Here is a 26,979-nt window from a genome sequence, read left to right on the forward strand (position 1 = left end):
TAGTCTCTTTGGAACCATACACTGACTTTCTTCCTGCTCCCTTCTTTAGCCACTTGACTCCCATAAACTCAGTCTTATGAGGAGGTGTGGTGTGGTATCAGGGGTTTGGGTTGGGATTCTTGACCCAGCTCTTAGGTCCAGGCCTCCCTTCTCCTCTCTTAGGACCTTATCTCCCCCGTCTTTATGATGGCAGGCTGGATGATTGATCCTCAAAGACCTTTTTAGCTCTGATATTCTTTGAAGGTTCTCTTGCTGTTTGATGAAGGGCCACTGCTTGCAGTGTGCTCAGACAGCATAGATTATGTATGGGAACCTTCTGCAGTTGTGCCCTGGGTGGTCTCAGGCTAATTGTTTTTTCAGTAGGAATGTTTCTGAGAATGTGGTTTTTATAGATAAGCCGGTTTTGGTTTTGTGTTTTAAAGAGAATGTAAAAGGTTAAAAATAAAAGCGAGAGAAGACTTCAAAGTTGCATCTGTGGGGAGTATATTAGTATATCCCAAGTAACTGTTCCAGAATAGCAGATGCTTTTTGTTCAGTCTATAAGATGTCATAGTATTGTGGCATCTCCTGATGCTGTTGCAAAGAACAGGGGGCTATAAGGAAGTTCAAAGTCCACAGTTAGTTTCCACCTTTGGATAATGCGTGCCAGCTTACAGGGCCCAGCGGGAGGGAGGGCCACTGAGGGACAGGATTTCTAGCTTCATCTGAACTCCCACTTCCTAGTGGAATGATTTGAGCCCCTCAGCTCTGTATAACTAGAAAATTTGCAGTTTAAGCTTGGCTTGTTTGGCCTAAATTATGGGAGTCTGTCCCTCCTGAAAATGTCACTTCAACCTGAGGACAGTTTACTGATTCTTGTAGGATACTCGAGTGTTTTTGGGGGGTGAGTCTGTCCCTAGAGCAGGCTTGATGTCTGTGCTGTCAGGACCTAAGGCCAGATACCGACTGGCTCCGTACTGGAAACCATTCACCCTCCTGCTTTCTTCTTCCCAGTGGGTGGAGTTCCCTCCATTCCTGCCTGAATGAAAAGCATTTAGCTAACTTCCTGATCATGTCCTGTCTTGTCCTTCGTTTTTTTTTTTTTTTTTTTTCTTAGCTTTTTCATTATTTGCTGCAGCTCAGCCCATCTAGCCTCTGAGCTTTATGAATGTTTGTAACTGGAAAGAAATTCTAAAGCTTGAGTAAGGGGAAAGGAGTTTAGGTCTCTTGTTACGTGTAAGGGATTAGGGGGAGGAGTGGGGAAGATGGAGAGGCAGGGAGACTGGGATCCAAGAAAACACGCTAGGTGAGGGATTTGAGGAATTGGAGCTTTGGGTTGCTGACAGGGCAAAAAAACCTGAGGAATGCTCCTGTTTGATAAATAAGTTATTTTTAGTTTGCAGAAAAAAAAAGTAGTTTCACCAGCATAGTGGAATCTGTTGAAGAATGCCAACCTGTTAATTTTTACTTTTAATTTTGGGAAAGACAGTTTATGTCAGTTATTAGGACAGAAAAACATGTTTAGTGGTCTGATTTTGAGTACTATATGCTTATTTAGAGGAGCTGGACTTTCCTAACTGGAAGGTGGGACCTTTGTCCTCGTGAGAATTCAGAGTGGTGCAGAGAAAATGCTAACAATACAAGTTAGTGAAGAAAATACTGGAGCAAGTAGAGACGGAATCGGCTGTGCACCGCTGACAAATACCCTGGCCCTCTGGTCAGCAGGGTTTAGAGCTTCCTGTTGGAGCAAATTTTGCTCTTATTTCTTTAGCTTTATACACAGGGAAGTTAAGCCAGCAGCTTTTCAGTGTGGCCCTTTGTAGTCTTGGGATTTTTCTCACTGGGCTGGCCTTATTTTTTGCTTAAAACATGTAAGTAATCTGTAGAGGCGCCTGGGTGACTCAGTGAAGCATCAGACTCTGGATTTCTGCTCAGGTCATGATCTCAGGGTCGTGAGATCAAACCTCGTGTAGGGTTCCGCACTGGGCATGGAGCCTGTTTAAGATTCTCTCTCTCCCTCCTTAAGATTCTTGCCCCTCCCTCTCTCTTTAAAAAATAAAGTAAAAGTAATCTGTATAACTGTTTCTCATGAGGATAAAGAAAACTTAAGAGAGGTAGTTATCTCAATAAAGCAAAACAGCTAGTGGACTGACTGATCATGGCATGGATTTTTTGAGGGCTCTGGCAGGACATCTCTGGGCAGCCTTTCTGATGAATGTGGGCATCCTGGAATCTGGAGTTCCTTTAGTTGGTGTTAATAAAATAATATTACTTGGTGTTCTTACCCAGTGTTACACATGGGAGATGAATTGTTCTTTTTTGTGTGAGTACACCTATATTTTTAAGAACATATATATAGGCACTCCTCATAGTGTTCAGCTATTTAGCTATTGAACTTTATTGAACTGTTACTATGCCAGGTTCTATGCATGTGCTTGGATTACTATAATCTTGGCCTTTTAAGAGCTCACAGTTTGGTGGGGGAGATAAACAAGTAGATAATTACAATACAGGATGGTAAGTGCTATCTATGTTAGAGGCAAAACTAGGGTCTTTCAAAGGGGCCTGTTCCTACTTGATTCCTCTACCTTCCTCTCCAGATTGTTTAAAAGCTGTGTGAGATCATAGGGAGGCCATGAAGCTGTTTGCCGAAGGTCATACCCATAGCTAGTTGGTAGTGAAGCTGGAACTAAAATAGAGTTGTGATATTTGTTCTCTTACGGCTTTGTTCGTAGTTCCATTAGCAGTGACTTCAACTTTTCCTCCCTTGCCCTAGATTCCGACTTGTAACTCTCTCCCTCCTCTCTGCTCCACCATCTTTTCAAGCTTTGGTTCTTATTACCTTGCCTCACGATTCTATTGAAATGGAAGTAGGAAGGCTTGGGAGTCTTAAGTTTGAGCTCGCTGAGGTAGAAGAAAGATCCTTAGCATTGGTTGCACATTAGAATTGCTTACAGAGCTTTTATAAAATACCGATACCTAGGATTCTGATTTTTACTCCCATATTTGTTTGCACATTACTGAGATAACTTATTTTAGCTTAATATTCCACAAAGGGAGGATATCAGGTAGAAAATTGTCTCTTTCTCAGAAGACATAAGATTGTTTTCTTCTTCTCATAATTTCTCAGGTCACTGAACCTGTCCCAGTCAGCTCAAGCCTATCTTAGAAAAAGTTTGAAACCTCTGTTGTTAAGCTTCCAGAAGCAGCCCGATGTAAAACAATTTTTGTTCTAAAGATTTTATTTATTTAGAGAGAGTGTGCATGAATAGGGGAAGGGGCAGAAGGAAAGAGAGAATCTTAAGCAGGCTCCACGCCCACCATGGAGCTAGACACAGCTCGATCTCAAGACCCTGAGATCATGATCTGAGCCAAAAGCAAGAGTCTGTTGCTTAACCAACTGAACCACCCAGGTGTCCCAGTGCTCAATTTTTATGTTCTCATGTAAAGACTATTCACATCAAGGTATGCATCAGGTCAAGAAAGAGAACATTTCCACAACTCCAGAAAGCTCCCTGTGCTTCTTCCACACCATCAGTACCGGCTGCCCAACTAACCGTTTATTTTGACTTCTATCTCAGTTTTTTGTGTTCTTTTGTGTTCTTGAGTTTCATGTAATAGAACATACACAGAATATAAACAGAATCAGACAGTATGCACTCTTCTGAGTCTGGCTGGTTTTGCTCAACATTGTGTCTGTATATTGGACATTCATCCATGTTGTATGTAGGAGTACGTAATGTTTCATTGTTTGGATGGACCACAATTTTTTTTTAAGATTTTATTTATTTATTCATGAGAGACACAGAGAGAGAGAGAGAGAGAGAGAGAGAGGCAGAGACACAGGCAGAGGGGGAAGCAAGCCTCCAGGCAGGGAGCCCAATGTGGGACTCGATCTCAGGACTCCAGGATCATGCCCTGGGTGGAAGGCAGGCGCTAAACTGCTGAGCCACCCAGGGATCCCCTGGATGTACCACAATTATTTATTCTACTGTTGATGGACATTTGGGATCTTATCAGTTTGGGCTGAATGATAAAGCTGCCATGGATATTTGTAGTCCTATGTATGTCTTTTGGTGAATGTATGCACTCATTTTTCTTGGGTGTATATCTAGGAATATGATTCTGGGTCATATGTCAGCTCTGGTAGATATAGCTAAAGAGTTTGGTTGTATTAGGTGTTAGCATTCAATCTTTTTTTTTTTTTTTTTTAATTAGCTTCCATGCTCGGTATGAAGCACAGTTTAGGACTTGAACTCACGACCCTGAGGTCAAGCTGTGAGCTGAGTGGCAGCTGAGTGGCTCAGTGGGTTAAATATCTGCCTTCAGTTCAGGTCATGGTCTCAGGGTCCTGGGATCAAGCCTCCCACTTCAGGCTCCTTGCTCAGCGGGGAGCCTGCTTCTCCCTCTCCTGTTCCCCCTGCTTGTGTGCTCTCTCTCTCTCTCTCTCTCTCTCTCTCTCTGTGTGTGTGTCAAATAAGTAAAATCTTAAAGACAAAACAAAACAAAGTTAAAAAAAAAAAGGAGACCTGAGCTGAAATCAAGAGTTGAATGCTTAATTGACTGAGTCATGTTAGGTGACCCTTAAATGTTTTTTCATTATGAAATATTTCAAATGTTCACAAAAGGAGGGAGGCTAGTACAGTGAACCCACATATATCTATATTTAATAATTTTAAGATTGTGCTACATTTGGTTCATTTCTGTTCTTTTTATTTATTTTTATTTTATTATTTTTTAAAGATTTATTTATTTATTTACGATAGACACACACAGAGAGAGAGAGAGAGAGAGAGGCAGAGGGAGAAGCAGGCTCCATGCCAGGAGCCTGACGCGGAACTCGATCCCGGGACTCCAGGATTGCGCCCTGGGCCAAAGGCGGGCGCCACACCACTGAGCCACCCAGGGATCCCCTATTTCTGTTCTTTTTAATGTGTTGAAGAATTTTAAAGCAAATCCCAAAAATCCTGTCATTTTACTTCTATACACATTTTTAAAGATTTTATGTATTTATTTGAGAGAGAGAATAATGTGTTAGAAGGGGCAAAGGGGGAAGGAGAGGGACAAATGGACTCCGTGTGGAGCCAGACATGGGATCTGATCTCACAACAATCCTGATATCATGACTTGAGCTGAAGTCAAAAGTTGGATACTTAACCGACTGAGCCATCTAGGTGCCCCACCACTACACACTTTTATATGCATCTTTAAGTATGGACATTTTCTCACATAACCATAATGCCATTATCAAATTTAATGAAATTAACAGATCTGTAATATCTAGATAAGATCATAATCAATGTCTCAAAAATGTCTTTGTAGTTAGTTAGGGTATCTGATCAGTCCACATAATACATTAAGTATAATGTTATGTTTCCTAAGTTTCTTTGTCTGTAAAGTCCTTCTAGCTCTGCTCCTCCTTTATCATATCATTGACTCATTATAGAAATTGAGTCAGTTACCAGATAGTAATGATATTTTTGAAAGCTCCTAGATTTTTCTAATAATTGGAAAACCCTCAGAGTGTAAATCTCAGGACTGTTCTTTTTAAAGAGAGGGTCAAGAGTAGGGGCTAGAATATAGTTATGAAGTTCTCATTTGTCCCAGTTTTACTTTGTTGTGTGAATCTTCTTGTCTGGTAGGAACTTCAAAGATTAATTCTCTAACCTAAGAATCAGAAACTCTGACAAGAAAAAGGGATACATTTTCTTCCCTGTTGAAGTTCTTTTCTTGTAAAACTGTTGATCATGAGGCTTTTTCTTTCTTTTTTTAAATTAGCTGAACACAATTGGAAATTGGAAAATAGGTCATTCACAGCAATTGAGATTCTCAAGGCTTAGTGAAAGAAAACTTTAAGGGATTAAAAAAGTAAGGCTATATATAGCACAGGGAGGAAATGTTAAAACACCCATGTAGGTGGGATGGTGGAGTGTCCCAAGCAGCCCCAGTAAAGCACAACAGAGGTTGGTTTCCCATACTGGGAAGACCCAGAGTGATTCCTGGGTTTGTGCCAAGCATCTTCTAGCAATTAGCCACCATATCACTCCATCCTCTTTACCTATATGGGCCAAAGTGTGCAGATAATCTTATTTTAAGTAATTCTTCAGATCTAGGTGCTCAACAGAGTTTTTGTGGGAAAGTTGGTAATGTTGGTTACTGACACGGACTGAAATGGTGTATCCAGTATAGGAAACCGATGGAATGTCAGAGTGGCTGTAGTATAAAGGCTTTCAGGTACTATGGAATTAGTAGCTTATCCTACATTGTCAGAACTGGAAGGGCTCTTGGGCTCTTGGATTCTACCTAAACCTTCTCCCCATTCTTAGGTTTTTTGTTAGAGAAAATTTTAAATTTATACAAAGGAAATTTCATAACGGGACTCCCATGTGCCCACACCCAGTTTCAACAGTTATGAACTTATGGCCAATCTTGTTTCATCTTTATCCTTATCTACTTAACCCCATTCTGTGTTATTTGAAGCAAGTTCCAGACATTATATCATCTCATCTGTAAGCATTTCATTATCTTTAAAAGTTAAGGGCTTCTTAAAATTAAAACACTACAATTTTAATAATCACATAAAAAACTTAAGAATTCTTTAATACCATCAGATATCCAGTCATTCAAATTTTTGTTTTTTCATCAGTGACTCTGTTTTGTTTTTTACAGTTAGTCTGAATCAGGACTCATTTAAGATCCATACACTGTGATTGGTCAAAATGTCTTTTTTAAAGAATCTTTTAATCCATAGGTTCTCTCTCCACGTCCCCTCCCTTTTTTGTTAAAAAAAAATCTTTTTTAAGATTTTAGTTAGTTATTTTAGAGACAGTGCAAGTGGGAAGAGGGGCAGAGGGAAAGGGAAAGAATCTCAGACAGACTCCATGCCCAGTGCAGAGCCCGATGCAGGACTTGATCTCAGGATCGTGAGACTTGATCCTGAGATCACGACCTGAGCTGAAGCCAAGAGTTGGGTGCTCAATCGACTGAGCCACCCAGGTGCTCCCCCCCACTTTTTTTTTTTTTTAATATACAGGGTTTGTTATATATTGCCGCATAACAAAATTTAGCAGCATAAAACAATACACATTTTATTATAGTTTCTATGGGTTAGGAAGCTGGGCATGGCTTTAGCTGGATCCCCTGCTTCTAGGTCTCACACAGGCTATGCTCAAGATGTCAACCATCAAGGTATGACTGAAGAAGGGGCAGCTTCAAGTTCACTCAGAGGCTGTTGATAGGATTCAGGTCCTCATGAATAGTTGGACTGAGGGCCTTAATTTTTTGTTTGTTGGTAGATGGAGGCCGCCTTCCGCTCCTTGCCATATAGGCCTCTACAGCACGGCAGCTAACTTCATCAGAGAGATGGCAAAAGAGAGGAAGTGCCAGCAAGAAAGAATTCAGTCTTTTCTAACCTAATCTCAGAAATGACATCTCAGAGGGACACCTGGGTAGTTCAGCAGTTAAGCGTCTGCCTTCGGCTCAGGGTGTGATCACGAAGTCCCAGGATCAAGTCCCACATTGGGCTCCCCTCTAGCAACCTGCTTCTCCCTCTGCCTATGTCTCTGCCTCTCTCTCTGTGTGTCTCTCATGAATAAATAAATAAAACCTTGAAAAAATGATCTCTCATAATTCTTGCTGTATTCTCATTGTTAGAAGTAAGTCTTGAGGCCCAGAATAAACTCAAGGGGAGGAGTACATGTAGGACATGTACACTAGCAGGTGTTCATTGGGAGCTATTTTAGGAAACTTCACATCTTCTAGAGATAAACTCTAGAGTCCAGGTCCACCAGCAATCAATATATTTACCTTTTTGCCTTATTTTTGATGCCACTGGGGAGAAAAAGGCCCCTCAAAACCTGTACATTTCATTTGCCCAGTGCAGAGCTCTATATGTGTAATGATTATTACTCAGTTTCCTTCTGTGACACTCTGCTAAATGTCATATTTATAGTTGTCTGGAGCAAATTGTTAAAAAAATCATAGGTTGGATAGGTTGATACGGCTTTTTCACCTTGACCAAGAAATCAATCAGTCGGCAGTCTTTAAAAAACAGTATTGCCTGTGTTTCACAGTACACAGTACACAGGCCTGTGCCAGCCAGTAGAGGTACCAAAAAGGCATAAAAGAATAAGAGGGTAGTCTCTAATTATTGTGTGATATGGACAATAAGTGTAAAAAAATTAGAAATTAGCGTTGAGTCATCAGCCAATATTTTTGGAGCGCAAAGCTCTGTGTACAAAGATCCATTTTAAGTGCAGTGGGGAACATAAAACTCAGACAATCTTCTCTCTCCTTAGGAGATGATATAAAGCTACGACACAAAGTAGATTGGAAATTGTGCGAGTAGAGATACGGACAAGTACTTTGGGAACAAAGGATGGAGAGGCTTAGAATGTTAGAGCCACAGAGGATCCTTAGAGAGTATCAGGGCCAAGGGTCTTTACCATTCTGGGGATATGGAGCCATTTAGTCAGAGAAGTTGAAGAATCCTTGCTAAGAAAAGAGAATCAAGTGAAATTAGAAAGAATATAAGTTTTTCAGCTGCCAGGGATGAGAGGACTTGAGATGAAAACGGGTAGCCGTAGATCTTAGAACAGACTACTCCAGGACTGGGGACTTTCTTAGTAACACACCTAAACGGAGCAAAGGTAGACTCTGCAGCTGCCTTCTGACCTACAATATAACAATAACCATGTTTTATAGTGGCCAAAGTACTTTCACATATATTATTTCATTCAGTCCTTATGATCTTATAGTCCATATATATTTATCATTTCCGTTTTACAGATGAAGAAACTTCTACTCAGAGAATTATAATAATTCACAAGGGTCACACAACCAGTAAGCTGGAGAGACAGGACTGGGTCTCAGGATTTCATTGCCCTGTGCCCTGCCCAGTGCATGTCTGTTCCATGGTTTGTAATACTGAAGACACTGATTTGAGACTTGTTAGCAAGCATGATTTCCTAAGAGATAAAGAGACCCATCCAGGGCTGCAATAAGAAAAACTAGACAAGGGGTGGTGGTGGGGAGATGCAGAAGACCGGGCAGGGAGCCCGTTGAGGTCTTCTGACTAGGGCGGCCTCCCTGCCCTTTCATTTCAGATACTGCCTGGTGACACCTCAGGCCCCACCCACCTCTCTCAGTACTTTACAGTTATTTCTGCTGGAACCCAGCAAGTGAATTCCTCAAGGTTCCTTTCCCAAGGGCTTTGTGGTACACGTAGAAGGAAAGAGAAGCCAAATAAAAATGTGCAAGGGATGTAATGCTTTATCAGAATGGTGATAAGAAAATTGGATTAACATTAATAGAATACACTTTATGCCAGGCCTTATGTGTGTACACTTAATGTATATTTTCATATAATTCTGATATCAGCCCCGTAAAGTTTAGATATTATAATATCTGTGTGCACTTGAAGAACCTGGGATTGTGAAGGGGAATCACTGCTGTGATTATAGGGGGAACTGAGATTCCCTGGCTTCTGAGACCATGTGGGCTCCTTCCATTATAGTATGTTGTTTGGGCAGCAGTCAGGGTGGAGGAGGAGTGTGGAATAGAGACAAAGGGAAGTTCTCTAGAGGCTACAAAATGGAAAGAAGCTTCTTGCTGGGGGTAGAAATAATGATGACTCCCCCAATATGTGCCTTGAAATTAAAATGGCAGAACAGACCTTCTAAACCCAGGCCCTCTAGTATAAACAGCCACGTGTTCTGTTCCTGACGTACCAAGGGAAAGTGTAGAGAAGGGCATTTTATCTTCTGTTGTGGTGAAGAAGAGGAGATGTATGTATGGAAAAAGACTTCCAGATTGATACTCTGGACATTTGGGGATTAGTCCAAGGGGAGTGTCTGAGGAAAAAGGTTCAGACACTTGCTGCTCGTACATGAGGCTGTGCTAGGATAGTGTCCCCTTTAAACAGAAACAGATGAAACAGATTGTCCTCCCCCCTGCATCCTCTTGAATCCATCACCTTCACTTTGAAATAGCAAACTTTTCTGAACAGCTGTCTGTATTCACTGCCTCCCTCCACTTAGCCTGCCCCAGGCTGGCGTCTGCCCTTTCATTTCACCGTACACTCTCAGAAAGGTCACTTATGTCCTCCATGAAGCTGAATTCAGGGCAGCCTGGGTGGCTCAGCAGTTTAACGCCGCCTTCAGCCCAGGGCGTGATCCTGGAGACCCAGGATCGAGTCCCACGTTGGGCTCCCTGCATGGAGCCTGCTTCTCCCTCTGTGTCTCTGCCTCTCTCTCTTTCTCTCTCTTTGTCTCTCATGAATAAATAAAGTCTTTAAAAAAAAACTGATTTTTTTGGGTCATTTTCTCAGTGAAGTTGAGACTATTGACCACTCCTTCCTTCCAGAAACATTCTCTTGTCTTGGCTCCAGTGATGTAACACGTCCTGTTCTTCCTCCTATTTCTCTGCTGTTTTTGCAGGCTTATCCTCCATTCTACAGCTATTAAATCTTCTACTCTCCCAGGCCCTCCTCTCTGCTCAGAGTAGACATTCTCCCTTGGTGATGCATCCACCCCATTGGCTTTAGTAACCACACCTCTATGGACATGACTCATAAATTTATATATGCAGCCTGGATTGCTCCCCTGTGCTACAGACCCATCTATTTATTGTCAGCCAGGCCCCGTTCTAGGATATAGAATACCCTGGGGATATAGTGATGAGGTAGACGGAGGTGGGGGTGTAGGGGTGGTGAGGAAGAGACAAATAATAAAGTAGTAAACAAAATATGCCAGATAGAGTTCAGTGCTCAGGTACACATAAACCAGGGTGATGTGTTAGAGGTTGAGAGCTACCTTATATTGTCTGGTCAGGTCATTACAGAGGTGGTAAAATTTAAGCTGACCCTTCAGTGACCAAAAGAAGCCAGCTGTGCAGAGCAAAGAGGGAGTAGCTAGTGCAGAGGCCCCAAGGCCAGAATGAACACTGTGTAAGACATGGGATGTGGGGAGGGGACTTGTAGGAGATGAGGTCAGAGAGGTAGGGAAGGGCCAGATCACACAGGGCCTAGTAGACTCTGATGAGGACTTCAGATTATTCTAAGTGAAAGGAAAAGCTGTTAGAGGTGTTTTGTTATGGCATTTTTTTTTTTTTTGTTATGGCATTTTTAAGCAGAATAGAGTCTTGATCTAATTAAATTTGTAGAAACTTAATTTGCTACTATCTGAAGAGCAGTATATATATGGGAGAGTTGGTAGCAGGGAGACTTAAGGAGGTTGTTGTAGTAGGTAGGGTGAGAGTCTAGTAGCTTGGACTAGGGTACCTAATTGGAGATGTAGAGAGCAGAAGGATAGGTTCGAGAAAATTCAGGAATGGAGTTGATAGGACTTGCTTGATGGATTTGCAGGTAGGGTGTGAGGGAGAGAGACACCCTGGACGAATGGTGGTATTGTGAATTAGGAGAAGATGTGAAGAGGAATGAATTTGGGGAAAGAAGGGTAGGAGGTAAATACTACCATCACGAATGAGATTTTATAATTACACATCCAGGTAGAGAAGTCAGGTAGGCTGTCGGATATGCTTCTGGAATTCAGGGAGGTCATTGCTGGAGATAAAAATTTGAAGGTCATTGATATTAAAAGTCATGGGACTGGTTGAGATAGCCCAAAGATGGGAGGGTTCAGATAAAGAAAAGAGGTCCCAGGACTGTCTTTGGTCAAGTAGAGGAGAAGGCAGAGCAGACTGAGAATGACCTGTGGCTAGGAAGATCAGGAAAGTGTGATATCCTGGGCCCAAGGAAGAAAGGGTTTCAGTAGAGAAAGAATGGTTGTTTGTGTTAAATGCCATTTGGAGGATAAGCAGTGTTGAGGCCTTTGGCCCTGATGAACAGTTTCTGTGGAGCGTTGAGCATGGAAGGTGATGGGCATAAACTGAGAACGAGGGCTACGGAAGTTAGAGTAGAGGCCACCCTGGGTTTTGCTGTGAGGAGAAGCAGAGATGCTGGGGCGGGACCAGCTGGAAGGAGGGATACGATCAAGGGCGAGTTGTTTCTGGTTTTTGTTTTGTTTTTTAAGATGAGAAATTCTAGAATCTTGCTTTCCAGATGTGGCCTCTGGATCAGTCTGGGAACCTTTTAGAAATACAGACTCTCAGGCCCCACCCCAGATCTACTGAGGCAGTGTCTGCACTCCAGGGAAATCCCCAGCTTGTTTGTGTGCACATTCACATATTTGCACCATTCTAGAGTGTGGCTTCTCAACTTATCAATGCTGCGGGACCAATTAATTTTTTCCAATCTGTCCAGGACCTACGTGTGGTACCACTATGTGCGTTTTGTCTGTAACTCCCTCCACATGTGACTCACTGTGTGAGTTGATCAGCACCCTCCGTGGTTTAGACCCTGTTTGAGAAGCCCTCCTCAGATCCCATGCTCGGATGTTGTAGCAATGTCAGCTTCCTTCCCAGGTACCTGAGTGCCTCTTCTCAGTTCCTTTGCTTACACTGGTACGAGTTGGTGAGCCAGCGCTGGCCTGCGGACCGCATGCTCATTGAGTCCGTATGGGGAGAAGAAGGATGATGTAAGAGCGGAGGTAATCGCATATGAGAGGGAGTAGGAAGTACATGAAACGTTGTACTTCATGAATCAGCAAAGCTTCATTGTAACAGTAGGGAAAGCAGAATGCTGGTATATTGTTAGATTTGGAGTTAGGAGTTGATGGTTTGAGTGTTGCTTCTTGGGGACAAAGTCATTTAGCTGATGGGGGCTGGAGGTTTATTGAGAAAAAGGCGTAGGAGTCATTTTGGGGAGTCGCAGAGTGAATCTAGCAAGGGAAATGTAGGATTGCTGGCAGCGTTGAGGGATGTGTTTGAGATTTGTGGTGATGAATTTAAAATGTGGGCTCCTGGCTGGCTCAGTCCGTAGAGCATGTGGCTCTTGATCTCGGAGTTGTGGATTCAAGCCCCCAGGCTGGGCACGGAGCTTACTTAAAATTAAAAAAAAAAAATGATGCCAGGCAGTAGGTGGCATTTTCTCTAGAGACACAGCTTATTTGAGAACTTAGCTGCTTTGGTGTAGGCCTGGAGAGGTTGTTAGGTTTAGTGAGAATTGAAGTTTTACTAGTTGACTATGGGGAAGGGGTGGGGGTGGGAGGTGAAGGGTGAATTAAAGGTGTTTGCAAGGGACTGATTATGAGGAAAGTGAGCAAATGAAGGGGGCATGTATTACCATTAAATTACTTAACTTTTCTAAGACGGGCATAATAGTATGTTTCCTAGACTTGTTGTAAGGATCCAGGTAATTCCTACAGAGTGCCCAGAACGGTGTCTGGGGCATGGTGGGGGCTGTGTATGCAGCCGGCGTTGTTAGCTTTTCCTGCTGTCCTGCCTCCTGCCTCCTGGCCCCCGGAGCTGGCCTCCTTCCCCATCCTGCGGTACCATTCTTCCCTCCCTCCATCTGCGGTCCATTCTGAAGCTGAAGCGGTCTTTTGGAAGTGTACACACCTTACCCCCTGCCCAACACTTACATGACTTTCTGGAACTCTTTGGATAAGGAGCCCCAATCCATAATGTGGTCTCCAAGGGCCTGTGTGCGGGGGCTGTCTTCATACCGCCCCATGGTCACGTCCTGTCCGCATCGGCTTGTTCTCCCGTCGTCATCTCGCGCACCCACCTAACCCCCAGCGTCACCGTGCTCCCTCTCCCACTCAAGAACGTCCTCACCCCTCGTGGCAGCCTGCTTACACCTCTCTGTGAATAGGTCGGCTTCTACTAATCTGCTAGTGATTCTTTATTCAGTGTTTTCCTGTTGCTTGTACAGTAAGTGAAGACCGTTCTGTCTTTGATCAGTGCTTACCTCAGAGCTTGATGCGTGGTAGCCAGTCAGTATTTGCACGAATATGTGATTGGATGAACGAATGCACGGGCTACCTACCCATCAGCCTCTTGTCAGTTCGTGATATTCGGGATGTGGATCAGGACAGGCTTTCTTGAGGTTTGGAGCTGAGGGAATTCCTTGGAGAGGTAGTATGATACAGAAGAGAAAGCAGATTGTGGGTTAGAAATACCTAGGGTGAGAATCCACTTAACAGCTGTGTGACTTTGACCCTTTGTTTCTTCCTCATTTATAAAATAACCCGTGATGGTATTTGCTGGAGGCGGTTACTGTTAAGATTAAATTAGGTAATAAAAGCACTTTTGGTTTCTTTCTCCTTAGGCTGGTTGTTGTGACTTGCTGTTTACGTTTGCCATTACCTGCCCTAATCCTGGTGGCCCCTTGATATCCTAATTAAAGACTCCTAGGGGTTAAAGGGAGCCAGCGTGTTCTCCTGATTCAGCCAACTTTCTAAAGCAGGTCTGAAACCAACAATTTTAGACATGTGGTTCTATTGCTAAACCTCACAAACATGGGCTAATTGCAAGGAAGCCTTGTCTCAATTATAGCCTACTTGTTAGAAAAGGAAACGGCGGACAGGTGGCAGTCCTTGAGGGCCTGCTTTTAAATAGATGCCCTAATCACAAGCTAGTCTTATCAATTGTTTATTAATAAGTGGTTCCAAAGTGTTTGAAAGTTCTTAAATCCTTTCTAATTCTAATCTCGTTTATACTCTTGGTTCTTTGTTAGGTAAAGTTTGTTTGGTTAGGTGGAAAAACCCCTGAAGCTCAGAGATGGGATTACTGGATTCTAGTCTTGTCTCTGTTATGAGTTTCCTTAAAGAGTCACAAGTCTTAATCTGTTTGCTCATCTGTCATACGGCGGATAAGAGTAACTGCCTTCTCATCCCAAGAGCTGCATGGATAAAAGAGTTCTCCTGGGAGATTCAGATACTATTATTATTAAAGGTTTTTTTCTTTTTAAAAATTTTTTTTATTTATTTATGATAGTCACAGAGAGAGAGAGAGAGAGAGGCAGAGACACAGGCAGAGGGAGAAGCAGGCTCCATGCACCGGGAGCCTGATGTGGGACTCGATCCCGAGTCTCCAGGATCGCGCCCTGGGCCAAAGGCAGGCGCCAAACCGCTGCGCCACCCAGGGATCCCTAAAGGTTTTTTTCTTTAGTGAGAGAGAGAGAGAATGAAAGAATGCATGAGTGGTGGAGAGGGGCAGAGGGAGATGGAGAGAGAAACTCAAGCAGGCTCTGTGTTGAGCGTAGAACCTGACACAGAGCTTGATCTCACAGCCCCGAGGTCCCGACCTGAGCCGAAACTAAGAGTTGGACACTTAATCGACCGGACCACCTAGGTGCCCCAGAATTGGACAGTGTTTTAGCGGCCCCCATTCATAGATAGGTATTGAAATCTGTTATTAACATAAAGCTCAAGAATTAATAACAAGATTATTAGTTTATTTTTTAAAAGCTTGAATAATTGCATAACCCTGAGGTATTCGAATAAATCACATGAATTGGCATGTCTCCATTTTTGCCTTTTGGAACCTACCTATTATTTATAGTTTTTTTATTTTTTATTTTATTTTATTTATTTTTTTAAAGATTTATTTATTTATTCATTCAGAGAGAGAGAGAGAGAGAAAGAGGCAGAGACACAGGCAGAGGGAGAAGCAGGCCCCATGCAGGGAGCCCGACGCGGGTCTCGATCCCGGGTTTCCAGGAGCACGCCCTAGGCTGCAGGTGGCACTAAACCGCTGTGCCACTGGGGCTGCCCCCCCCCCCCCCTTTTTTTTAAAGATCTAATATTTATTTGAGAGAGAGCATGCATGAGTGCAGACTGGACGGGGAGGGAGAAGCAGACTCCCAGCCCAGGATACTGGGATCATGACATGAGCCTAAGGCAGACACTTAACTGAGCCACCCAGGAGTCCTTATTTATAGTTCAAGGGCACATGGAGCCAGCATGTCAAGGGTTCATATATGTTGTTATTGGAAAGGACCTTAAACATCATTTTGTCTGAGTTTTTTGTTTAGCTGATGAAATGGAGACCCAGAGAGTATAGAAGAGTGGTTGTGAACTGCCTGTCGAAGGTTCCTCACCCTAAGAGAGTATCTTTTCCCGTTTCCCACTTGCTCTGGATTCTCCTCCCTTGTGGGCAGGTGGGATGGGGTGGAGGGAGGATGAGGAAAAAAAGCAGGGCTTTTAGACATGTCTCCTGAAATGGGGGCTTGTTTTCCCCCTACATTTACCCGGATTGTCTTAAACTCTGGCATGAAGTAACTGGAGTGCGGGAGGCTGGTCAAGCATGGCATTCAGGTGAGCTGTTTTTATCAACCTCGGTGGTTCTAGATTGGCTCTCCCCAAGCTGCAGCCACTCTTCAGCCCCAGATCCATTGATTGTTCCTACTCCATCCTCCCATCAGCCTATTTAAAGGCTGGCTTTTTGGTGAAGAGATGGCAAAGGGCAGAAAAAAACGTAAAATCCCTCCTCTCTTTTCTCCTGAACACTACTGAGAATGCTCCCCCAGCAATTCTAGGGGATAGAATGATCGTTGCCTCGCTTCTCAGTAGACGCAGCGGGGCACCAGATTGGACTCCTAGGACTTTGCATGTTACAGTTATGTCGGGTTTACATTTTTATCCTGCCCTCTCATTATCCACCTTCAGTTTGGTTCTTTGCTTGTATCTGGAAGGTCTCAAAAAGTTAATTAGTAGATATGGCCTGCTCCAGCAGAATCACAGGTTCATGGTATCTCCATGATCCTTAATTATTCTGGTTCTGTCTGGTAACAGAAAGTCAAGTTATCACTGTGTACGCTCAGGTGGAGGACCGAGAGTGGTTCTTCTAGAGACTGCAGATGACCCAGAGTTTTTGAGTTTGAATAATTTCTCTTGATCTGCATGTTTCATGGGCTCTTTTCTCTGTCCTCTCCATTCTGTTTTTAAGCCCACTCAGAGGATTTAGTGGTGGTTGTTTCAGATATTATGTTTCTGTTCTGAAATTTCCACTTTTCTTTTTTTAAACTTTTTTTTTTTTAAGATTTTATTCATTTTATTCATGAGAGACACACAGAGAGAGACAGAGAGAGGCAGAGACACAGGCAAAGGGAGAAGCAGGCTCCATGCAGGGAGTCCGACGTGGGACTCGATCCCAGGTCTCCAGGATCACACCCTGGGTCAAAGGCGGTGCTAAACCACTGAGCCACCCAGGCTGCCTGAAATTTCTACTTTTCAAAAAAAAAGTTTTTTCACTTCCTCTGCTTACCCATAGTTGCTGCTTTAATGTCCTTGTCTGGTAAATCCAATATTTGGGTCATCTTGGCATTGCCCTCTGCTAATTATCTTTTCCCTTGCAAATGAGTTTAGATTTTCTAGTTCTTCATGTAATTTGAGATTGTAGCCTGAACACGAATGCATGTGAATGTTAGGCTGTGGAGATACTGATATCTGGTGATGTTTTTATGTTAGCAGGCTGTTAACTCAGACTCAGAATTGCAGAGTCTGTCTTCCCTGTGGGGAGGGGTGTGTGCAGTTCACACTCAGTCTTTCGGCCTTGGCCGAGGAGCTCGGGTTCTGTCCTGCGTGTGCGTGTCCAGGGCGCAGCTAGAGGTTGGGGCAGACTTCACACCCAGAGCCTGGGACTTGGCTTCTCTGGCCCTCTTCTTATCCTCATCGCTTGTGGCTGCTCTAGACTCTGTCCATGGTTCCTCCCGAGAGAAAGCCTGGGGTTTGTTTTTTGATTGGCACTGCAGCTGGACAGCCCTCGGGTGAAAGCTCCAGAAATGGGGAATTTGTCCCATCCCAGCCCCTTCTACCAGTTTTTGACTTCTTTCCAAATTCAGCCAGCCTTTGTGCACTGTAATTAGTTTTTTACATTTTGTCCAGAGCTTATTACTGTTACCTGTTGGAGGATCATACTGGAACCAGAATTACTTAATAGCATTTTTATCTATTATCAAAGTGTTTTGGGAACAAAAGTGATGCATATTTAAGAGACTTTCAGTCTCCAGCAATCAAATGAGGATGAACTGATGCATTTTTTTCTACATGGCTTATTACCTCAGCTGCGCTCAACCATGTTCATTTTAACTTGCTTTGCAACCTTGTGTACCCAAGTCTCTTCTCTGTGGGCTCCACTTTCTCCTCCAGCACATGAGGCAGTTGGACTCTCCATGATCTGTAACGTCCTTTCATCTCTGCTTCTAGACAGACAGACAGACATACACTACTCATATGCTTAATATACTATCCCCACTATCTCCACCAAAAAAGTTAACAATGAGAAGCAGCAGAAGGGGTGCCAGAGGGAAGCGGTATGTGTGGATCTGCCAGGGTGGAAAGCTCTTTGAAGGGGCGGCACTAAAGAGTCTGTGGGTGTTTACAGTCTTCCTCTTGTTCTGGGGACAGAAGGCCAGTACGCCAAGGATGCAAGAAGTCAGTGACCTTCAGAAGCAAAAGGAAGAAGTCATTTGTTGCTTGCTTCCATCCCTTAGAAATAAGGAGAATGTAGACAGTTGAAAATAAATCCGGATTATCAGGAGTTCCTGTTTGTTTGATTTTGGGCAGTGCATTCTATCCTGTTTTGAAGGGACTAGCCCCCTGGGCCTTAGTAATATGCCAGGAAACGTGGCAGGAGGTGGTGGGGGCAGTAGCTTTCAGCAGGGGTGCTTCTGTCATTGTCAGGGCAGAGTGGAGATAGACCAGATTTATGTGGCCATTTTTTGGAATTCAGAATTTTTATGTAGGAGAGGTTCTAGGCTGTGCAGAGGAAGGTATGTGTAAGGTGGGTAGAGAGGGAAAAAGAGACAAGGGCAGAAGATCTGTGGGTTTGTTCTGAAGCTGGTTAAATAGCAATTACACATGTGCTACTTAGACTGACTTTTTAAAAAGTGTGTGGTGGGGGTGGGGATGTGGGGAGAGCTAAAACCCTTCCCACATGCACTCAAGCCATCCTTCGGGTGCTGACCCTGGTATAGATCCTTTTTCCTACTTTTCTATTTTTATTACTTGTCACTAATTCTTTTCTGTTCCATTTTTACTGGCTTGATTAATTAATAAATCAGTCTCTTAAAGATTGATATTAGAGTGCACATGTGCAAGTGGGGTGGGGAGGGGCAGAGAGAGAGAGAGAATCTCAAGTAGAGTCTGCGTGCAGTGTGGAGCCTGATGTGGGGCTTGATCTCACAACTCTGAGATCATGACTTCAGCCTAAACCAAGAGTCAGATAGATGCTCAACCAACTGAGCCACCCAGGCGGCCCCCTCATCTTTCTTTTAAAGCCATTTGAAAAAACTATCATTCAAGTATCTCTCCATTTTAAGTCTTCTAACTGTCTAGGAGCATAGAGGCAGGGGTGGACTCTGCCGTGTGTATGTTGTGGGGTTGGTAGTGGAGGGGTGGAAATCACACTAAAGGGATCAATAGCCTCAGAAGGAGGTCACAGGGTAGTTTGTGGGATGTGTAAGGAAGGGTTGGGCAGTTGTGATGAAAGAAAGGGGGTTAGTTTAAGACCAAGCATCGAAGCTTTCCTTCCAGTGTAGAAGGTATCTTTCCATTCTTTGGTGAGATGAGGGTAGATGGAAGTTTGCCTCAGATCTCCCACCTCCAGTAATTCTAAAGGTAACATTCAGTGAGTTAGTAGACCTTTGGGTCTCTGGTCAAATGCTCCTTAAACCAGAGGGAAATATGTAGACAGAGAAGCTCTACTTGGTTCTGATTGATACTGGGTGGTTCAAGGCCCTTTTGAGGACCACATCTATAAGGCGACCCAGTGAGAGTCAGCCTGGTGAAGGGGCTCTCGTCAGATAGGCGAGGGTTTAAATCCTATCTGCCATGTATTAGCAAACTGCAAGACCTTGATCAAATCACTTGACCTCTCGGAATATAGATTCTTTATTAGGGGGCGATATTATTGTACCATTGTCTTGTATAAAATATAAAACATATTGCCTGGGGTGTGGTAGGTGCTCCACAGATGTTTGGGTTTTTTTCTTACCCATCTTCTAGAACGCCTTATTTTGGTAAAATCCTGGCTTTAGCCTGAAGCAGTTATGTATGTGACTCACCCTTTCCAAGTTTCAATTTCTTTCCTTAAATCGAGGGCATTTAACCAGTTGATTTCTGAGATCCCTCTCAAGCCGTAAGATGTCATGAGTTTTTAGACTATTGGGGAATGCAGAGGCATGTTAATTTAAGAAAGACGGTGTCCTCTGCCTTGAGACCAAATCATCTGAGAGGAAAAGGGCAGTCTCCTCTCCCTTCAGCTCAGTCTTGGTGCAATTCCCGCCTTACCTATCTCTTACTTTCTGTTTATATTCTGTCCAGGTCAAGAGGCAGCTGCCATTGAAAGATAGCGAGTGCCTGTTTCCAGGACAGCGAGCACCAGGGGAGCCACCAGAGGTGTTAAAGGAAAGCTTAAACTACCTAAATGGTAAGTATGCTGTACAGTGAAACCTAGCCATACTGATAGAATTGCAGTAGTTTCTGAAGTCTGCAATCTTTGCACCATTGCAGGAGAGGGAGGAAAGTTAGTATTTGTTGATGAACCAAACACTGTGCTAAGTACTTAATGTTTTTTTTTTTTTTTTTTTTAAGATTTATTTATTCGTGATAGACATAGAGAGAGAGGCAGAGACACAGGAGGAGGGATAAGCAGGCCCATGCTGGGAGCCCGACGTGGGACTCGATCCCGGGTCTCCAGGATCGCGCCCTGGGCCAAAGGCAGATGCGAAACCGCTGAGCCACCCAGGGATCCCCCCCCCTGCCCTTTTTTTTTTAAGCTTTTATTTATTCATTTGAGAAAGACAGAGCATGAGCAGGGGGAGGGGCAGAGGGAGAAGCAGACTTCCCACTGAGCAGGGAGCCTCAAGCAGGGCTCGATCCCGGGACCCTTAGATCATGACCCGAGCGGGACGTAGCCGCTTAACCGACTGAGCCACCCACGGGCCCATATATGTGTTTTCTAATGTAATCAGCCAATCAGCCAACCACACCAGGGTGAAAATCCTTGCATTTAGTTAACTTTCAGGGATAGGTCCAGCCAGCATTTGCTAAATACTTACTTTTTGCCAGGCAGGTTCTGTTTGACATGCATTATCTCCCTTAGTCTTCACACTGACCCTAGGAGGTAAGTGCTGTTATTTTCTTTTGGAGGAAATGAGCCTGTAGACATTAAATAACTACTTCAAGTTCACACAGGGAGTGAAGGGGAGGACTGGATTTCAACTCTGGGTTATTTTCACTGTAGCATAATGTTTCTCTTTTGAGAAAGTTACTTTTTTTGGTTGAGACAGTGACTGACTTAATCTTTAAAAAGCAAAGCGGAATGAACAAATAATTGCCTTTTGGTTAACAGCCAGCTCCTTTTCCTAACTCCTTCTGGATTCTGTGCACCAGTTATTTTATTGATTATTGCTGACCGAGGTGGATTGTGCTGAGGAAATAGAGAAGCTCACACTTGTCAAGTTCTGGTGACACAAACTGACCGCTTACTACATGCCTAGCATAATTGTTGATGCTAAACAGCTTTAAACAAAAACAATAATACAGCACTGAGCAAAACAGGAAAAGCCCTTGCTCTCAGGGTTTATATACTAAAGGGTAGAAACAAACAAACAAACAAACAAAAAAGGAGTAGACATAAACAAATAGGTAACTAGGTCAGTAATGTCCACTAGGTGATTTGTGCTCAGAAGAACAAAAACAGAGTCAGGTGGTCAAGTGACAGGGAGCCTGGGGGACTGCTCCTTTATGTAAGGAGTTCAAGGAAGGCCTCTGATGAGGTGATAATTTCAGCCAAGATCTGAAACAGGTGAGGGATCCAGATATCTGGGAGAAAAGCATCCCAGGCAGAGGGAACAAGAAGTGTAAAAAGCTCTGAGGTATGAGTGTACCTTGTCCTTGATGAGGAGGCCATTGTGGCTGGAGTGGAGTGGTAGGGAAAGAGTAGTAGGAGTAAGAGCGGGGGAGACAGTGCGATCCAGATCAAGTAGACACTCAGAGCCAGGGCATATGACCTTTGGAGTGCATTTTATTCTAAGTGAGATGGGGGAGGGGAGGCACTGGAGAATCAGAGCAGAGGAGTGAATGAGCTGAATTATGTTTTGAAAGGTTTCATCTGGTTGCTGTGGGAGACTAGACTGGAGGGTGGGGGAGGATAGGGCAAGGTGGGCAGTGTGAAATGAACCAGAGAGACCAGTTAGGAAGCTCTTGCAGTGATTGCAGTGATGAGTGTACAGTCTAGGGGAGGGATGATGGCCTAGACCCTATAGGGTGCATAGCCACAAAGTAATGGATTCTGGACATACTTTGAAGGTAAGGTCAAATTCTCATTCTCCCTGTAGAAATGTTTGATTTCTCTGGACTTTAGGTCACACGGGTTTGAGGGTATCATTGGAAACTTGACAGTGATCCCTGGTGTAATTCTAAAACCGACTGAGCAGTTCTAAAACTGGCTTTCCCTAGAAGCCACTTGTGTTCACTAAGTGAGTTGTGCTGACAACAATTCTTTGTTTTCCTTAAGCTCTGCCTTGCTTTTATTTAACCTAAAGCATCAGCACAAGTTTATTATAGAAATACAGAAAATAAAGATAAATGATAAGAGAAACACCATCCATTGATGATTACATAACATTTTGATGTATATCAGGACAGTTCATTTTCGCAAACATTCTTGGCTGGATGGTCTGGAATCTGCTACAAAGGTAATGTGGTGTGTTACAATTAGGTATTTAACATTTTCTCATGTGATCTCAAGACAAAGATGATTTTGGGCTGGCTTACAAGCATTGTATTACTAATATTAATAACAATATAAAATATTAATTATAAATATTAATAGTAAACATTATAATATCCAATATTAATAATGGATCAGTGTTTACCAAGAGGGGCTGTTTTTAGTGGCATTCTGGATGGCTGTTCTTTGTTATATTTTAACAGTTTGAACATAGGCATCAATGATGGTATAGAAAAGATGTGCCTATCATGTTTACAGCGAGTGTTTGCAAGCCAGAATGTGTAGAAAGAAGTATTTAGACAATTGAAATTATCTGTTGAAACTAACTTTCATGTTGTTGAAATGTGAAAAATAGTAAATAATTTAAAATTTATGTAGCACTTAAGATGGACTGGTACTTGTCTAAGCACTTCATGTATTAACTCATTTGCACTTACAGTAACCCTCAAAAGTAGGTATTGAAGCATAGAGAAGTCCTGTAACTTAGCCAAGATCACACAGCCAGCAAGTGGCAAAATCAGGATTTGATTTAAGGTGTTTAGCTCCAATGTCTGTAATGACAGTGTTAACCCTTGTACCACACTCCCTACAAAAGATATAAGAAATAAGCCCTATATTTAGGTTATTAAAATAGTAGCAGTTTATTTTTAAAAAATCAGTATGAACCTATAAACTGGTAATGCGGCTGCCAGATTAGCTCCTGCAAGTCTTAGGTTTATTATTAAAACTGGATTAACCAGGTCATCTTTCAGTTCCTCCCTCACCCTTTTACTCCATTGCTACTGTCTTAGTTCAGGTCCTATTCAGTCTCTTGCCTTGATTATTACAATAGCTCCCTAGTTTATCCTGTCAGAATGTCCTTCACAAATGCAGCTTTTTTTATTTTTTTTATTTTTAAAGATTGATTTATTGGGGCACCTGGGTGGTTTAGTGGTTGAGTGTCTGCCTTTGGCTCAGGGTGTGATCCTGGGGTCCTGGGATCGAATCCTGCATCGGGCTCCCCATAGGGAGCCTGCTTCTCCTTCTGCTTCTGTCCCTGCCTCCCTCTCTATCTCTCATGAATAAATAAGTAGAATCTTTTAAAAAATTAGAGAGAGGGATCCCTAGGTGGCACAGCGGTTTGGCGCCTGCCTTTGGCCCAGGGCACGATCCTGGAGACCCGGGATCGAATCCCACGTCGGGCTCCTGGTGCATGGAGCCTGCTTCTCCCTCTGCCTGTGTCTCTGCCTCATTCTCTCTCTCTCTCTGTGACTATCACAAATAAATAAAAAAAAATTAAAAAAAAATTAGAGAGAGACAATGAGCACGTGGTATGGAGAAGGGCAGAGGCAGAGGGCCAGAGAAACAAGTGGACTTTTTGCTGAGTACGTGAAATCCCCACCTGAAACTGAGACTTGGGCACTTTAGGGACCGTGCCACCAGACGCCCCACAAACGTAGTTCTGATTGTGTGACTCTCTCTGTCCAAAGCAGGTTGCACCTTTGCTTCCCATGTTCACTTGTAGACATGTAGTATGTGTTGTGGAGGATTTGTACACTGGTGTTCTTTTTATTTCCCTTTTGAATGAGTTGGCCACATTCACGAGATTGATGTAAAAGTAGAACGTGATCTGCCCTTTTCACCTGCGTCCTCCCAGGCCCCTGTGACTCACAGACACTATTGGCCTGATCTCTTTGGCATTTGCATTTGCAGCCTTTGGCCTAAAGGCTAAGTATCTCTGCTTGAAGGTGGTACCCGGATCTGAAAACAGCCCCTCAAGATGTAGGCTGGGCTACAGGACACAGACTAACACCTTCCTTGACTTTCCGAGCATTTGTGAGTTTTCTTGCCCTACTCCGTCGTGGTATTCAGCGCCCATGGAGGGAAAATAAAGATGAGCTCAGAGCCCAGGAGAGGAACACAAACACTAGCGAGGAAGCAGTGTGGGTACAGCGGGGGAAGGCAGTACATTTGTGTTGCAGGGTGTGCGCTGTTTGAAGAGGCGAGGGGAGAGGGGACAGGTGCTGTGGTGACAGATGGTCTCCTGGAGCAGAGCGGGGACAGAGGAGGCCCGAAGGAAGAGGAGAGGGGGAAGCGCACTCGTTGGCTTGGTCCTCAGCCACAGCCACCGCGGCCCCTGTGCCTGCTGATGGATGGCAACAGTCTGTGCCCTGCACCTCTGTCTGTGCTCCAGCCTCACCAGTTACCTGCTCTCTCCTTCCCCTCACTCTTCTCTGCTTAGTCCTGAGGGAGGAAAGTTCCCCAGGTGCAGCCATGGATTTTCCCTCCCTCCTTCCCTGTTCCCCTCTTCTTTCCTGCCTCCTTCCTCCTGTCTTTCCTTCTTATGAACAGTTCTTTTATACCCTTTATATACCAGTGACAGCAGTAAAAAAACCAGCTACAGACGCAGAAAAAGCCTGTCTCTGGCGTCATGGATCTTACATTCTAGTAAAAAGAATTAGGTAGTATTCAAGTGGTTAAGAGTGCTTAAACAAGAAAAAAAAAAAAAAGGAGCTGTCCAAAGATGGAATGAGTTGTCTTGGGAAGGAAGAAGAGTCCTGCTGGTTATTAGAAGTGTTTAAACAGTAGAGTGGCTACTTGCGAGGTGCCTTCTGCATGGGGTGGGAGGTTGGGTCACAGGTCTCTAAGTCTTTTCCCACCTGGGGAATCTTTCTGTGCTTGTTGGGCTACTAACTCCTGAGGTTTTGTATATCAAACACGTGAATTCGTGCTTCTGGGAAAAATAACTGAAGCCCAGGAATGACAGAGAAGCCCTTAGGAAGAAGTGGTGGTGGGATGTGGACGGCCTAGGGGCTGAAGACCGGTGCCTAGAAATGGTTGGGAGGAAGCTGCTTAAAAACAGGGGTTGGCAGACAGTGGTCCACAGGCCCACTGCCTGCTGTTGTAAATAAAGTTGGGTGGAAACACAATGATGTCATTCACGGACACATTGTGTATGGCTGGTCCATGCTATGGGGCCAGAATTGAGTACCCGGGACAGACCCCAACTCAGGTCTTACAAAGCCTGGACTATTTACTATTAAACTAAGTTGTACACGTCTATGTATGCTCTCAGACTTTTCAAAACTGAAGTATAATTAACACACAGTGTTATATTAGTTTCAGGCATACAACATCGATGCAGCATTTTTACTCCATGCTTTCCACGATGGATACTATTCAACCCTAAAGAAAAAGTTTGCCGACCCCCTGCTTTCAGTGACTTTTGGGAAGAGGAAGTGTGAATCATGGTAGCTGTGTTAGGGGGAAAGGGCAGGGCAGGGCAGGTTTGATTATGTTCTATTTCAGACCTTCCTGGTCCAGTAGGATGAGAAGAAGCCAACCTCCAAAGTGCTGGATCAGGCTGTTTGGAACTGGGTTCAAGAACTTGGGCAGGAAGGAGCCCCGAATGAGAGAGAATTGGTGCTGTATCCCTCTAGTGTGAAATGGAACCGAGCTAGACACTGGTGAGGGGGACAAGTTGGCATTAAAGTATAGGACCACCCTTCCCTCTCATCACTTTCCTGCGATTCCTGAGGTTTAATATCAATAATTTCCTTCCCAGAGTCCACCCTCAGGCACGATTAGTCACTTCTTCTGAGCTTCCAGTTGCAACATCTATCAGGTGGTAAGATGTGCTAAGTGAAAAAAGCATGGTAAGCAAAAGGATCGGCGCCTGGATTGTAGAAGACGGTCAGGGAGGCCTCTTCGTTACTGTTTTCTGATTAGTTCTCTTGTGCTTTAAAGGCAAGGGATGGGTGTTGATAACCTGCCTGGCACTTGGCAAAATGCTGGGTGCGCATAGGGGTTCATAGATGTCTACTAAAGAAATGAATATTCCCTGGATAAACATACTTATTGGGGCATGTGGGGGGCACTGGGAGGAGAGGCATGTGCCCCTTCCCCTTCCTTTTCGGATGGTCTTGGAGGTAGCAAAGCATTTCTACCCTGGTTATGCTTAGGGCCAAAGATCAGAGAAAAGTGACACTCTGACCCCATTTTCGATCAGTTTTCTTGTTTTCCCTAATGGTAGAAAGCCTGGTTTTAGTGGGAGGCTGTTTCTAGGAGGATTTTGCCTGGTGAAACTTACCTCAGGTCTGCATGGGACTTTTCAGAGTTCTTTAGCTGACTGTTTTTTGTTTGCTTGTTTTTTTTTTTTTTTTTGTTTTGGCTGTGAGGTAAGTCAGGTTGGTATTTTATTTGCTCAGAGGAAGGTGCTGGGGCATAGAGAAGATCATTGATTTGGCCAACAGGGTAACATTCTCAAAAGAATATGGACTATGGAAGTAGTCTTGCGTTAGACACCTGGCTGTCATCCTTGCTGTGTGACCTTGAGAGTTCAAAGGTCCCTGTCCCATGACATTACTGGGAAGGCTCAGTGGAATACTGTAGTAGCTACTGTTACTTGTGACTTCTGCTAAACCCTTTACATCCCCGGGGATT

General features: G+C 43.7%; 1 protein-coding gene across 8 annotated transcripts in view; it reads left to right on the forward strand.

Moving 5' to 3' along the window:
• Window positions 1-26,979, forward strand: part of LUZP1 (leucine zipper protein 1) — an 89,810-nt gene that overhangs the window by 36,400 nt on the left and 26,431 nt on the right. For 4 of the 8 annotated variants that reach the window (XM_038531645.1, XM_038531652.1, XM_038531648.1 and 1 more), the window contains one exon: window positions 20,145-20,250. The gene's annotated coding sequence lies outside the window, so the exon portion shown is untranslated. Of the gene's footprint in view, window positions 1-20,144; window positions 20,251-20,891; window positions 20,947-26,979 lie in introns of all 8 variants that reach the window. The other 4 variants (XM_038531646.1, XM_038531650.1, XM_038531647.1 and 1 more) reach the window with 2 other exon arrangements.

Source organism: Canis lupus, chromosome 2, assembly GCF_011100685.1.
Source record: "Canis lupus familiaris isolate Mischka breed German Shepherd chromosome 2, alternate assembly UU_Cfam_GSD_1.0, whole genome shotgun sequence".
Lineage (NCBI taxonomy): Eukaryota > Metazoa > Chordata > Mammalia > Carnivora > Canidae > Canis > Canis lupus.